Source organism: Procambarus clarkii, chromosome 29 (assembly GCF_040958095.1).
Source record: "Procambarus clarkii isolate CNS0578487 chromosome 29, FALCON_Pclarkii_2.0, whole genome shotgun sequence".
Taxonomy (NCBI): Eukaryota; Metazoa; Arthropoda; class Malacostraca; order Decapoda; family Cambaridae; genus Procambarus; species Procambarus clarkii.
The window spans coordinates 38,181,088-38,196,425 of NC_091178.1; positions in this window are offsets into that span (position 1 = coordinate 38,181,088).

Consider the following 15,338-nt stretch of genomic DNA (forward strand, 5'->3'; position numbering starts at 1 on the left):
GAAAACTGCAGGGGGGGTTTGGGCAAAATATGACCCATCGCCGTTTACAGTAATTGGCATATTTTCGGTATGAAACGTCGTAATTTTAAACTGAAAATAGGTGCAGAGAGTCAGAATTCGGCTCAAAAATCACGCTCAGGAGTCAAATTTCCGACATTTCAGACATTTTAAAAACTGCAGGGGGGTTTGGGAAAAATATGACCCATCGCCGTTTTCAGTAATTGGCATATTTTCGGTATGAAACGACGTAATTTGAAACTGAAAATAGGTGCAGAGAGTCAGAATTCGGCTCAAAAATCACGCTCAGGAGTTAAATTTTCGACATTTCAGACATTTTGAAAACTGCAGGGGGGTTTGAGCAAAATATGACCCATCGCCGTTTATAGTAATTGGCATATTTTCGGTAGGAAACGTCGTAATTTGAAACTGAAAATAGGTGCAGAAAGTCAGAATTCGGCTCAAAAATCACGCTCCAGAGTAAAATTTTCGACATTTCAGACATTTTAAAAACTGCAGGGGGGTTTGGGCAAAATATGACCCATCGCCGTTTTCAGTAATTCGCATATTTTCGGTATAAAAAGTCGTAATTTGAAACTAAAAATAGGTGCAGAGAGTCAGAATTCGGCTCAAAAATCACGCTCAGGAGTCAAATTTCCGACATTTCAGACATTTTGAAAAGTGCAGGGGGGTTTGGGCAAAATATGACCCATAGCCGTTTTCAGTAATTGGCATATTTTCGGTATAAAAAGTCGTAATTTGAAACTGAAATTAGGTGCACAGAGTCAGAATTCAGATAAAAAATCACGCTCAGGAGTCAAATTTCCGACATTTCAGACATTGTGAAAACTGCAGGGGGGTTTGGGCAAAATATGACCCATCGCCGTTTTCAGTAATTGGCATATTTCCGGTAAAAAAATCGTAATTTGAAACTGAAAATAGATGCAGAGAGTCAGAATTCGGCTCAAAAATCACTCTCAGGAGTCAAATTTCCGATATTTCAGACATTTTGAAAACTGCAGGGGGGTTTGGGCAAAAAATGACCAATCGCCGTTTGCAGTAATTGGCATATTTTCGGTATGAAACGTCGTAATTTGAAACTGAAATTAGGTGCAGAGAGTCAGAATTCGGCTCACAAATCACGCTCAGGAGTCAAATTTCCGACATTTCAGATATTTTAAAAACTGCAGTGGGGTTGAAAACTGCAGAGGGGTTTGGGAAAAATATGACACATCGCCGTTTTCAGAAATTGGCATATTTTCGGTATAAAAAGTCGTAATTTGAAACTGAAAATAGGTGCAGAGAGTCAGAATTCGGCTCAAAAATCACGCTCAGGAGTCAAATTTCCGACATTTTAGACATTTTGAAAACTGCAGGGGGGTTTGGGCAAAATATGACCCATCGCCGTTTTCAGTAATTGGCATATTTTCGGTATAAAAAGTCGTAATTTGAAACTGAAAATAGGTGCAGAGAGTCAGAATTCGGCTCAAAAATCACGCTCAGGAGTCAAATTTCCGACATTTCAGACATTTTGAAAAGTGCAGGGGGGTTTGGGAAAAATATGACCCATCGCCGTTTTCAGAAATTGGCATATTTTCGGTATAAAAAGTCATAACTTGAAACTGAAATAAGGTGCAGAGAGTCAGAATTCGGCTCAAAAATCACGCTCAGGAGTCAAATTTCCGACATTTCAGACATTTTGAAAACTGCAGGGGGGTTTGGGCAAAATATGACCCATCGCCGTTTTCAGTAATTGGCATATTTTCGGTATAAAAAGTCGTAATTTGAAACTGAAAATAGGTGCAGAGAGTCAGAATTCGGCTCAAAAATCACGCTCAGGAGTCAAATTTCCGACATTTCAGACATTTTGAAAAGTGCAGGGGGGTTTGGGCAAAATATGCCCCATCGCCATTCTCAGTAATTGGCATATTTTCGGTATAAAAAGTCGTAATTTGAAACTGAAATTAGGTGCAGAGAGTCAGAATTCAGATTAAAAATCACGCTCAGGAGTCAAATTTCCGACATTTCAGACATTTTGAAAACTGCAGGGGGGTTTGGGCAAAATATGACCCATCGCGGTTTTCAGTAATTGGCATATTTTCGGTATAAAAAGTCGTAATTTGAAACTGAAAATAGGTGCAGAGAGTCAGAATTCGGCTCACAAATCACGCTCATGAGTCAAATTTCCGACATTTCAGACATTTTAAAAACTGCAGGGGGGTTTGGGCAAAATATGACCCATCGCTGTTTTCAGTAATTGGCATATTTTCGGAATGAAACGACGTAATTTGACACTCAAAATAGGTGCAGAGAGTCAGAATTCGGCTCAAAAATCACGCTCAGGAGTCAAATTTCTGACATTTCAGACATTTTGAAAACTGCAGGGGGGTTTGGGAAAATATGACCCATCGCCGTTTTCAGTAATTGGCATATTTTCGGTATAAAAAGTCGTAATTTGAAACTGAAAATAGGTGCAGAGAGTCAGAATTCGGCTCAAAAATCACGCTCAGAAGTCAAATTTCCGACATTTCAGACATTTTGAAAACTGCAGGGGGTTTGAGCAAAATATGACCCATCGCCGTTTATAGTAATATGCATATTTTCGGTAGGAAACGTCGTAATTTGAAACTGAAAATAGGTGCAGAAAGTCAGAATTCGGCTCAAAAATCACGCTCCAGAGTAAAATTTCCGACATTTCAGACATTTTGAAAACTGCAGGGGGGTTTGGGAAAATATGACCCATCGCCGTTTTCAGTAATTGGCATATTTTCGGTATAAAAAGTCGTAATTTGAAACTGAAAATAGGTGCAGAGAGTCAGAATTCGGCTCAAAAATCACGCTCAGGAGTCAAATTTCCGACATTTCAGACATTTTGAAAAGTGCAGGGGGGTTTGGGCAAAATATGCCCCATCGTCATTCTCAGTAATTGGCATATTTTCGGTATAAAAAGTCGTAATTTGAAACTGAAATTAGGTGCAGAGAGTCAGAATTCAGATTAAAAATCACGCTCAGGAGTCAAATTTCCGACATTTCAGACATTTTGAAAACTGCAGGGGGGTTTGGGCAAAATATGACCCATCGCGGTTTTCAGTAATTGGCATATTTTCGGTATAAAAAGTCGTAATTTGAAACTGAAAATAGGTGCAGAGAGTCAGAATTCGGCTCAAAAATCACTCTCAGGAGTCAAATTTCCGATATTTCAGACATTTTGAAAACTGCAGGGGGGGTTTGGGCAAAAAATGACCCATCGCCGTTTACAGTAATTGGCATATTTTCGGTATGAAACGTCGTAATTTGAAACTGAAATTAGGTGCAGAGAGTCAGAATTCGGCTCACAAATCACGCTCATGAGTCAAATTTCCGACATTTCAGACATTTTAAAAACTGCAGGGGGGTTTGGGCAAAATATGACCCATCGCTGTTTTCAGTAATTGGCATATTTTCGGTATGAAACGACGTAATTTGACACTCAAAATAGGTGCAGAGAGTCAGAATTCGGCTCAAAAATCACGCTCAGGAGTCAAATTTCCGACATTTCAGACATTTTGAAAACTGCAGGGGGGTTTGGGAAAATATGACCCATCGCCGTTTTCAGTAATTGGCATATTTTCGGTATAAAAAGTCGTAATTTGAAACTGAAAATAGGTGCAGAGAGTCAGAATTCGGCTCAAAAATCACGCTCAGAAGTCAAATTTCCGACATTTCAGACATTTTGAAAACTGCAGGGGGTTTGAGCAAAATATGACCCATCGCCGTTTATAGTAATATGCATATTTTCGGTAGGAAACGTCGTAATTTGAAACTGAAAATAGGTGCAGAAAGTCAGAATTCGGCTCAAAAATCACGCTCCAGAGTAAAATTTTCGACATTTCAGACATTTTAAAAACTGCAGGGGGGTTTGGGCAAAATATGACCCATCGCCGTTTTCAGTAATTCGCATATTTTCGGTATAAAAAGTCGTAATTTGAAACTAAAAATAGGTGCAGAGAGTCAGAATTCGGCTCAAAAATCACGCTCAGGAATCAAATTTCCGACATTTCAGACATTTTGAAAAGTGCAGGGGGGGTTTGGGCAAAATATGACCCATAGCCGTTTTCAGTAATTGGCATATTTTCGGTATAAAAAGTCGTAATTTGAAACTGAAAATAGATGCAGAGAGTCAGAATTCGGCTCAAAAATCACGCTCAGGAGTCAAATTTCCGACATTTCAGACATTTTGAAAAGTGCAGGGGGGTTTGGGAAAAATATGACCCATCGCCGTTTTCAGAAATTGGCATATTTTCGGTATAAAAAGTCATAACTTGAAACTGAAATAAGGTGCAGAGAGTCAGAATTCGGCTCAAAAATCACGCTCAGGAGTCAAATTTCCGACATTTCAGACATTTTGAAAAGTGCAGGGGGGTTTGGGAAAAATATGACCCATCGCCGTTTTCAGAAATTGGCATATTTTCGGTATAAAAAGTCATAACTTGAAACTGAAATAAGGTGCAGAGAGTCAGAATTCGGCTCAAAAATCACGCTCAGGAGTCAAATTTCCGACATTTCAGACATTTTGAAAACTGCAGGGGGGTTTGGGCAAAATATGACCCATCGCCGTTTTCAGTAATTGGCATATTTTCGGTATAAAAAGTCGTAATTTGAAACTGAAAATAGGTGCAGAGAGTCAGAATTCGGCTCAAAAATCACGCTCAGGAGTCAAATTTCCGACATTTCAGACATTTTGAGAAGTGCAGGGGGGTTTGGGCAAAATATGCCCCATCGCCATTCTCAGTAATTGGCATATTTTCGGTATAAAAAGTCGTAATTTGAAACTGAAATTAGGTGCAGAGAGTCAGAATTCAGATTAAAAATCACGCTCAGGAGTCAAATTTCCGACATTTCAGACATTTTGAAAACTGCAGGGGGGTTTGGGCAAAATATGACCCATCGCGGTTTTCAGTAATTGGCATATTTTCGGTATAAAAAGTCGTAATTTGAAACTGAAAATAGGTGCAGAGAGTCAGAATTCGGCTCAAAAATCACTCTCAGGAGTCAAATTTCCGATATTTCAGACATTTTGAAAACTGCAGGGGGGGTTTGGGCAAAAAATGACCCATCGCCGTTTACAGTAATTGGCATATTTTCGGTATGAAACGTCGTAATTTGAAACTGAAATTAGGTGCAGAGAGTCAGAATTCGGCTCACAAATCACGCTCATGAGTCAAATTTCCGACATTTCAGACATTTTAAAAACTGCAGGGGGGTTTGGGCAAAATATGACCCATCGCTGTTTTCAGTAATTGGCATATTTTCGGTATGAAACGACGTAATTTGACACTCAAAATAGGTGCAGAGAGTCAGAATTCGGCTCAAAAATCACGCTCAGGAGTCAAATTTCCGACATTTCAGACATTTTGAAAACTGCAGGGGGGTTTGGGAAAATATGACCCATCGCCGTTTTCAGTAATTGGCATATTTTCGGTATAAAAAGTCGTAATTTGAAACTGAAAATAGGTGCAGAGAGTCAGAATTCGGCTCAAAAATCACGCTCAGAAGTCAAATTTCCGACATTTCAGACATTTTGAAAACTGCAGGGGGTTTGGGCAAAATATGACCCATCGCCGTTTTCAGTAATTGGCATATTTTCGGTATAAAAAGTCGTAATTTGAAACTGAAAATAGGTGCAGAGAGTCAGAATTCGGATAAAAAATCACGATCAGGCGTCAAATTTTCGACATTTCAGACATTTTGAAAACTGCAGGGGGGTTTGAGCAAAATATGACCCATCGCCGTTTATAGTAATTGGCATATTTTCGGTAGGAAACGTCGTAATTTGAAACTGAAAATAGGTGCAGAAAGTCAGAATTCGGCTCAAAAATCACGCTCCAGAGTAAAATTTTCGACATTTCAGACATTTTAAAAACTGCAGGGGGGTTTGGGCAAAATATGACCCATCGCCGTTTTCAGTAATTCGCATATTTTCGGTATAAAAAGTCGTAATTTGAAACTAAAAATAGGTGCAGAGAGTCAGAATTCGGCTCAAAAATCACGCTCAGGAGTCAAATTTCCGACATTTCAGACATTTTGAAAAGTGCAGGGGGGTTTGGGCAAAATATGACCCATAGCCGTTTTCAGTAATTGGCATATTTTCGGTATAAAAAGTCGTAATTTGAAACTGAAATTAGGTGCACAGAGTCAGAATTCAGATAAAAAATCCCGCTCAGGAGTCAAATTTCCGACATTTCAGACATTTTGAAAACTACAGGGAGGTTTGGGCAAAATATGACCCATCGCCGTTTTCAGTAATTGGCATATTTTCGTTATAAAAAGTCGTAATTTGAAACTGAAAATAGGTGCAGAGAGTCAGAATTCGGCTCGAAAATCACGCTCAGGAGTCAAATTTCCGACATTTCAAACATTTTGAAAACTGCAGGGGGGTTTGGGCAAAATATGACACATCGCCGTTTTCAGTATTTGGCATATGTTCGGTATAAAAAGTCGTAATATGAAACTGAAAATAGGTGCAGAGAGTCAGAATTCGGATAAAAAATCACGCTCAGGAGTCAAATTTCCGACATTTCAAACATTTTGAAAACTGCAGGGGGGTTTGGGCAAAATATGACCCATCGCCGTTTTCAGTAATTGGCATATTTTCGGTATAAAAAGTCGTAATTTGAAACTGAAAATAGGTGCAGAGAGTCAGAATTCGGCTCAAAAATCACTCTCAGGAGTCAAATTTCCGATATTTCAGACATTTTGAAAACTGCAGGGGGGTTTGGGCAAAAAATGACCCATCGCCGTTTGCAGTAATTGGCATATTTTCGGTATGAAAACTCGTAATTTGAAACTGAAATTAGGTGCAGAGAGTCAGAATTCGGCTCACAAATCACGCTCAGGAGTCAAATTTCCGACATTTCAGACATTTTAAAAACTGCAGGGGGGTTTGGGCAAAATATGACCCATCGCCGTTTTCAGTAATTGGCATATTTTCGGTATAAAAAGTCGAAATTTGAAACTAAAAATAGGTGCAGAGAGTCAGAATTCGGCTCAAAAATCACGCTCAGGAGTCAAATTTCCGACATTTCAGACATTTTGAAAACTGCAGGGGGGTTTGGGAAAAATATGACCCATCGCCGTTTTCAGTAATTGGCATATTTTCGGTATAAAAAGTCGTAATTTGAAACTGAAAATAGGTGCAGAGAGTCAGAATTCGGCTCAAAAATCACTCTCAGGAGTCAAATTTCCGATATTTCAGACATTTTGAAAACTGCAGGGGGGTTTGGGCAAAAAATGACCCATCGCCGTTTGCAGTAATTGGCATATTTTCGGTATGAAAACTCGTAATTTGAAACTGAAATTAGGTGCAGAGAGTCAGAATTCGGCTCACAAATCACGCTCAGGAGTCAAATTTCCGACATTTCAGACATTTTGAAAAGTGCAGGGGGGTTTGGGAAAAAAATGACCCATCGCCGTTTTCAGAAATTGGCATATTTTCGGTATAAAAAGTCGTAATTTGAAACTGAAAATAGGTGCAGAGAGTCAGAATTCGGCTCAAAAATCACGCTCAGGAGTCAAATTTCCTACATTTCGAAAATTTTGAAAACTGCAGGGGGGTTTGGGCAAAATATGACCCATCGCCGTTTTCAGTAATTGGCATATTTTCGTTATAAAAAGTCGTAATTTGAAACTGAAAATTGGTGCAGATAGTCAGAATTCGGCTCGAAAATCACGCTCAGGAGTCAAATTTCCGACATTTCAAACATTATGAAAACTGCAGGGGGGTTTGGGCAAAATATGACCCATCGCCGTTTTCAGTAATTGGCATATGTTCGGTATAAAAAGTCGTAATATGAAACTGAAAATAGGTGCAGAGAGTCAGAATTCGGATAAAAAATCACGCTCAGGAGTCAAATTTCCGACATTTCAGACATTTTGAAAATTGCAGGGGGGTTTGGGCAAAATATGACCCATCGCCGTTTTCAGTAATTGGCATATTTTCGGTATGAAACGACGTAATTTGACACTCAAAATAGGTGCAGAGAGTCAGAATTCGGCTCAAAAATCACGCTCAGGAGTCAAATTTCCGACATTTCAGACATTTTGAAAACTGCAGGGGGGTTTGGGCAAAATATGACCCATCGCCATTCTCAGTAATTGGCATATTTTCGGTATAAAAAGTCGTAATTTGAAACTGAAATTAGGTGCAGAGAGTCAGAATTCGGCTCAAAAATCACGTTCAGGAGTCAAATTTCCGACATTTCAGACATTTTGAAAACTGCAGGGGGGTTTGGGCAAAATATGACCCATCGCTGTTTACAGTAATTGGCATATTTTCGGTATGATACGTCGTAATTTGAAACTGAAAATAGGTGCAGAGAGTCAGAATTCGGCTCAAAAATCACGCTCAGGAGTTAAATTTCCGACATTTCAGACATTTTGAAAACTGCAGGGGGGTTTGGGCAAAATATGACCCATCGCCGTTTTCAGTAATTGGCATATTTTCGGTATGAAACGTCGTAATTTGAAACTAAAAATAGGTGCAGAGAGTCCGAATTCGGCTAAAAAATCAGGCTCAGGAGTCAAATTTCCGACATTTCAGACATTTTGAAAACTGCAGGGGGTTTGGGCAAAATATGACCCATCGCCGTTTTCTGTAATTGGCATATTTTCGGTATAAAAAGTCGTAATTTGAAACTGAAAATAGGTGCAGAGAGTCAGAATTCTTATAAAAAATCACGATCAGGAGTCAAATTTCCGACATTTCAGACATTTTGAAAACTGCAGGTGGGTTTGGGCAAAATATGACCCATCGCCGTTTATAGTAATTGGCATATTTTCGGTAGGAAACGTCGTAATTTGAAACTGAAAATAGGTGCAGAAAGTCAGAATTCGGCTCAAAAATCACGCTCAGGAGTCAAATTTCCGACATTTCAGACATTTTGAAAACTGCAGGGGGGGTTGGGCAAAATATGACCCATCGCCGTTTTCAGTAATTGGCATATTTTCGTTATAAAAAGTGGTAATTTGAAACTGAAAATAGGTGCAGAGAGTCAGAATTCGGCTCGAAAATCACGCTCAGGAGTCAAATTTCCGACATTTCAAACATTTTGAAAACTGCAGGGGGGTTTGGGCAAAATATGACCCATCGCCGTTTTCAGTAATTGGCATATGTTCGGTATAAAAAGTCGTAATTTGAAACTGAAAATAGGTGCAGAGAGTCAGAATTCGGCTCAAAAATCACTCTCAGGAGTCAAATTTCCGATATTTCAGACATTTTGAAAACTGCAGGGGGGTTTGGGGAAAAAATGACCCATCGCCGTTTTCAGTAATTGGCATATTTTCGGTATGAAACTTCGTAATTTGAAACTGAAATTAGGGGCAGAGAGTTGGAATTCGGCTCACAAATCACGCTCAGGAGTCAAATTTCCGACATTTCAGACATTTTGAAAAGTGCAGGGGGGTTTGGGCAAAATATGACCCATCGCCATTCTCAGTAATTGGCATATTTTCGGTATAAAAAGTCGTAATTTGAAACTGAAATTAGGTGCAGAGAGTCAGAATTCAGATATAAAATCACGTTCAGGAGTCAAATTTCCGACATTTCAGACATTTTGAAAACTGCAGGGGGGTTTGGGCAAAATATGACCCATCGCTGTTTTCAGTAATTGTCATATTTTCGGTATAAAAAGTAATTTGAAACTGAAAATAGGTGCAGAGAGTCAGAATTCGGCTCAAAAATCACGCTCAGGAGTCAAATTTCCTACATTTCAGACATTTTGAAAACTGCAGGGGGGGTTTGGGCAAAATATGACCCATCGCCGTTTTCAGTAATTGGCATATTTTCAGTATAAAAAGTCGTAATTTGAAACTGAAATTAGGTGCAGAGAGTCAGAATTCAGCTCAAAAATCACGCTCAGGAGTCAAATTTCCGACATTTCAGACATTTTGAAAACTGCAGTGGGGTTTGGGCAAAATATGACCCATCGCCGTTTACAGTAATTGGCATATTTTCGGTATGATACGTCGTAATTTGAAACTGAAAATAGGTGCAGAGACTCAGAATTCGGCTCAAAAATCACGCTCAGGAGTTAAATTTCCGACATTTCAGACATTTTGAAAACTGCAGGGGGGTTTGGGCAAAATATGACCATCGCCGTTTTCAGTAATTGGCATATTTTCGGTATAAAAAGTCGTAATTTGAAACTGAAAACAGGTGCAGAGAGTCAGAATTCGGCTCAAAAATCACGCTCAGGAATCAAATTTCCGACATTTCAGACATTTTGAAAACTGCAGGGGGGTTTGGGCAAAATATGACCCATCGCCGTTTTCAGTAATTGGCATATTTTCGTTATAAAAAGTCGTAATTTGAAACTGAAATTAAGTGCAGAGAGTCAGAATTCAGATAAAACATCACGCTCAGGAGTCAAATTTCCGACATTTCAGACATTTTGAAAACTGCAGGGGGGTTTGGGCAAAATATGACCCATCGCTGTTTTCAGTAATTGGAATATTATCTGTATGAAACGTAATTTGAAACTGAAAATAGGTGCAGAGTGTCCGAATTCGGCTTAAAAATCACGCTCAGGAGTCAAATTTCCGACATTTCAGACATTTTGAAAACTGCTGGGGGTTTGGGCAAAATATGACCCATCGCCGTTTTCAGTAATTGGCATATTTTCGGTATGAAACGACGTAATTTGAAACTGAAAATAGGTGCAGAGAGTCAGAATTCGGCTCAAAAATCACGCTCAGGAGTTAAATTTCCGACATTTCAGACATTTTGAAAACTGCAGGGGGGTTTGGGCAAAATATGACCCATCGCCGTTTTCAGTAATTGGCATATTTTCGGTATAAAAAGTCGTAATTTGAAACTGAAAATAGGTGCAGAGAGTCAGAATTCGGCTCAAAAATCACGTTCAGGAGTCAAATTTCCGACATTTCAGACATTTTGAAAACTGCAGGGGGGTTTGGGCAAAATATGACCCATCGCCATTCTCAGTAATTGACATATTTTCGGTATAAAAAGTCGTAATTTGAAACTGAAATTAGGTGCAGAGAGTCAGAATTCAGATAAAAAATCACGTTCAGGAGTCAAATTTCCGACATTTCAGACATTTTGAAAACTGCAGGGGGGGTTTGGGCAAAATATGACCCATCGCTGTTTTCAGTAATTGGCATATTTTCAGTATAAAATTCGTAATTTGAAACTGAAATTAGGTGCAGAGAGTCAGAATTTGGCTCAAAAATCACGCTCAGGAGTTAAATTTCCGACATTTCAGACATTTTGAAAACTGCAGGGGGGTTTGGGCAAAATATGACCCATCGCCGTTTACAGTAATTGGCATATTTTCTGTATGATATGTCGTAATTTGAAACTGAAAATAGGTGCAGAGAGTCAGAATTCGGCTCAAAAATCACGCTCAGGAGTCAATTTTCTGACATTTCAGACATTTTGAAAACTGCAGGGGGGTTTGGGCAAAATATGACCCATCGCCGCTTACAGTAATTGGCACTTTTTCGGTATGAAACGTCGTAATTTTAAACTGAAAATAGGTGCAAAAAGTCAGAATTCGGCTCAAAAATCACGCTCAGGAGTCAAATTTCCGACATTTCAGACATTTTAAAAACTGCAGGGGGGTTTGGGCAAAATATGACCCATAGCCGTTCTCAGTAATTGGCATATTTTCGGTATGAAACGACGTAATTTGAAACTGAAAATAGGTGCAGAGAGTTTGAATTCGGCTCAAAAATCACGCTCAGGAGTCAAATTTCCTACATTTCAGACATTTCGAAAACTGCAGGGGGGTTTGGGCAAAATATGACCCATCGCCGTTTTCAGTAATTGGCATATTTTCAGTATAAAAAGTCGTAATTTAAAACTGAAATTAGGTGCAGAGAGTCAGCATTCGGCTCAAAAATCACGCTCAGGAGTCAAATTTCCGACATTTCAGACATTTTGAAAACTGCAGGGGGGTTTGGGCAAAATATGACCCATCGCCGTTTACAGTAATTGGCATATTTTCGGCATGATACGTCATAATTTGAAACTGAAAATAGGTGCAGAGAGTCAGAATTCGGATAAAAAATCACGTTCAGGTTCAAATTTCCGACATTTCAGACATTTTGAAAACTGCAGCGGGGTTTGGGCAAAATATGACCCATCGCCATTCTCAGTAATTGGCATATTTTCGGTATAAAAAGTCGTAATTTGAAACTGAAATTAGGTGCAGAGAGTCAGAATTCAGATAAAAAATCACGTTCAGGAGTCAAATTTCCGACATTTCAGACATTTTGAAAACTGCAGGGGGGTTTGGGCAAAATATGACCCATCGCTGTTTTCAGTAATTGGCATATTTTCGGTATAAAAATTCGTAATTTGAAACTGAAATTAGGTGCAGAGAGTCAGAATTCGGCTCAAAAATCACGCTCAGGAGTCAAATTTCCGACATTTCAGACATTTTGAAAACTGCAGGGGGGTTTGGGCAAAATATGACCCATCGCCGTTTACGGTAATTGGCATATTTTCGGTATGATACGTCGTAATTTGAAACTGAAAATAGGTGCAGAGAGTCGGAATTCGGCTCAAAAATCACGCTCAGGAGTCAATTTTCCGACATTTCAGACATTTTGAAAACTGCAGGGAGGTTTGGGCAAAATATGACCCATCGCCGTTTTCAGTAATTGGCATATTTTCGGTATGAAACGACGTATTTTGAAACTGAAAATAGGTGCAGAGAGTCAGAATTCGGCTCAAAAATCACGCTCAGGAGTTAAATTTCCGACATTTCAGACATTTTGAAAACTGCAGGGGGGGGGTTTGGGCAAAATATGACCCATCGCTGTTTTCAGTAATTGGCATATTTTCGGTATAAAAAGTCGTAATTTGAAACTGAAAATAGGTGCAGAGAGTCAGAATTCGGCTCAAAAATCACGCTCAGGAGTCAAATTTCCTACATTTCAGACATTTTGAAAACTGCAGGGGGGTTTGGGCAAAATATGACCCATCGCCATTCTCAGTAATTGGCATATTTTCGGTATAAAAAGTCGTAATTTGAAACTGAAATTAGGTGCAGAGAGTCAGAATTCAGATAAAAAATCACGTTCAGGAGTCAAATTTCCGACATTTCAGACATTTTGAAAACTGCAGGGGGGGTTTGGGCAAAATATGACCCATCGCTGTTTTCAGTAATTGGCATATTTTCAGTATAAAATTCGTAATTTGAAACTGAAATTAGGTGCAGAGAGTCAGAATTTGGCTCAAAAATCACGCTCAGGAGTCAAATTTCCGACATTTCAGACATTTTGAAAACTGCAGGGGGGTTTGGGCAAAATATAACCCATCGCCGTTTACAGTAATTGGCATATTTTCTGTATGATACATCGTAATTTGAAACTGAAAATAGGTGCAGAGAGTCAGAATTCGGCTCAAAAATCACGCTCAGGAGTCAATTTTCCGACATTTCAGACATTTTGAAAACTGCAGGGGGGTTTGGGCAAAATATGACCCATCGCCGCTTACAGTAATTGGCATATTTTCGGTATGAAACGTCGTAATTTTAAACTGAAAATAGGTGCAAAAAGTCAGAATTCGGCTCAAAAATCACGCTCAGGAGTCAAATTTCCGACATTTCAGACATTTTAAAAACTGCAGGGGGGTTTGGGCAAAATATGACCCATCGCCGTTTTCAGTAATTGGCATATTTTCGGTATGAAACGACGTAATTTGAAACTGAAAATAGGTGCAGAGAGTTTGAATTCGGCTCAAAAATCACGCTCAGGAGTCAAATTTCCTACATTTCAGACATTTTGAAAACTGCAGGGGGGTTTGGGCAAAATATGACCCATCGCCGTTTTCAGTAATTGGCATATTTTCAGTATAAAAAGTCGTAATTTAAAACTGAAATTAGGTGCAGAGAGTCAGCATTCGGCTCAAAAATCACGCTCAGGAGTCAAATTTCCGACATTTCAGACATTTTGAAAACTGCAGGGGGGTTTGGGCAAAATATGACCCATCGCCGTTTACAGTAATTGGCATATTTTCGGCATGATACGTCATAATTTGAAACTGAAAATAGGTGCAGAGAGTCAGGATTCGGATAAAAAATCACGTTCAGGTTCAAATTTCCGACATTTCAGACATTTTGAAAACTGCAGGGGGGTTTGGGCAAAATATGACCCATCGCCATTCTCAGTAATTGGCATATTTTCGGTATAAAAAGTCGTAATTTGAAACTGAAATTAGGTGCAGAGAGTCAGAATTCAGATAAAAAATCACGTTCAGGAGTCAAATTTCCGACATTTCAGACATTTTGAAAACTGCAGGGGGGTTTGGGCAAAATATGGCCCATCGCTGTTTTCAGTAATTGGCATATTTTCGGTATAAAAATTCGTAATTTGAAACTGAAATTAGATGCAGAGAGTCAGAATTCGGCTCAAAAATCACGCTCAGGAGTCAAATTTCCGACATTTCAGACATTTTGAAAACTGCAGGGGGGTTTGGGCAAAATATGACCCATCGCCGTTTACGGTAATTGGCATATTTTCGGTATGATACGTCGTAATTTGAAACTGAAAATAGGTGCAGAGAGTCGGAATTCGGCTCAAAAATCACGCTCAGTAGTCAATTTTCCGACATTTCAGACATTTTGAAAACTGCAGGGAGGTTTGGGCAAAATATGACCCATCGCCGTTTTCAGTAATTGGCATATTTTCGGTATGAAACGACGTATTTTGAAACTGAAAATAGGTGCAGAGAGTCAGAATTCGGCTCAAAAATCACGCTCAGGAGTTAAATTTCCGACATTTCAGACATTTTGAAAACTGCAGGGGGGGGTTTGGGCAAAATATGACCCATCGCCGTTTTCAGTAATTGGCATATTTTCGGTATAAAAAGTCGTAATTTGAAACTGAAAATAGGTGCAGAGAGTCAGAATTCGGCTCAAAAATCACGCTCAGGAGTCAAATTTCCGACATTTCAGACATTTTGAAAAGTGCAGGGGGGTTTGGGCAAAATATGACCCCATCGCTGTTTTCAGTAATTGGCATATTTTCGGTATAAAAAGTCGTAATTTGAAACTGAAAATAGGTGCAGAGAGTCAGAATTCGGCTCAAAAATCACGCTCAGGAGTCAAATTTCCTACATTTCAGACATTTTGAAAACTGCAGGGGGGTTTGGGCAAAATATGACCCATCGCCGTTTTCAGTAATTGGCATATTTTCAGTATAAAAATTCGTAATTTGAAACTGAAATTAGGTGCAGAGAGTCAGTATTCGGCTCAAAAATCACGCTCAGGAGTCAAATTTCCGACATTTCAGACATTTTGAAAACTGCAGGGGGGTTTGGGCAAAATATGACCCATCGC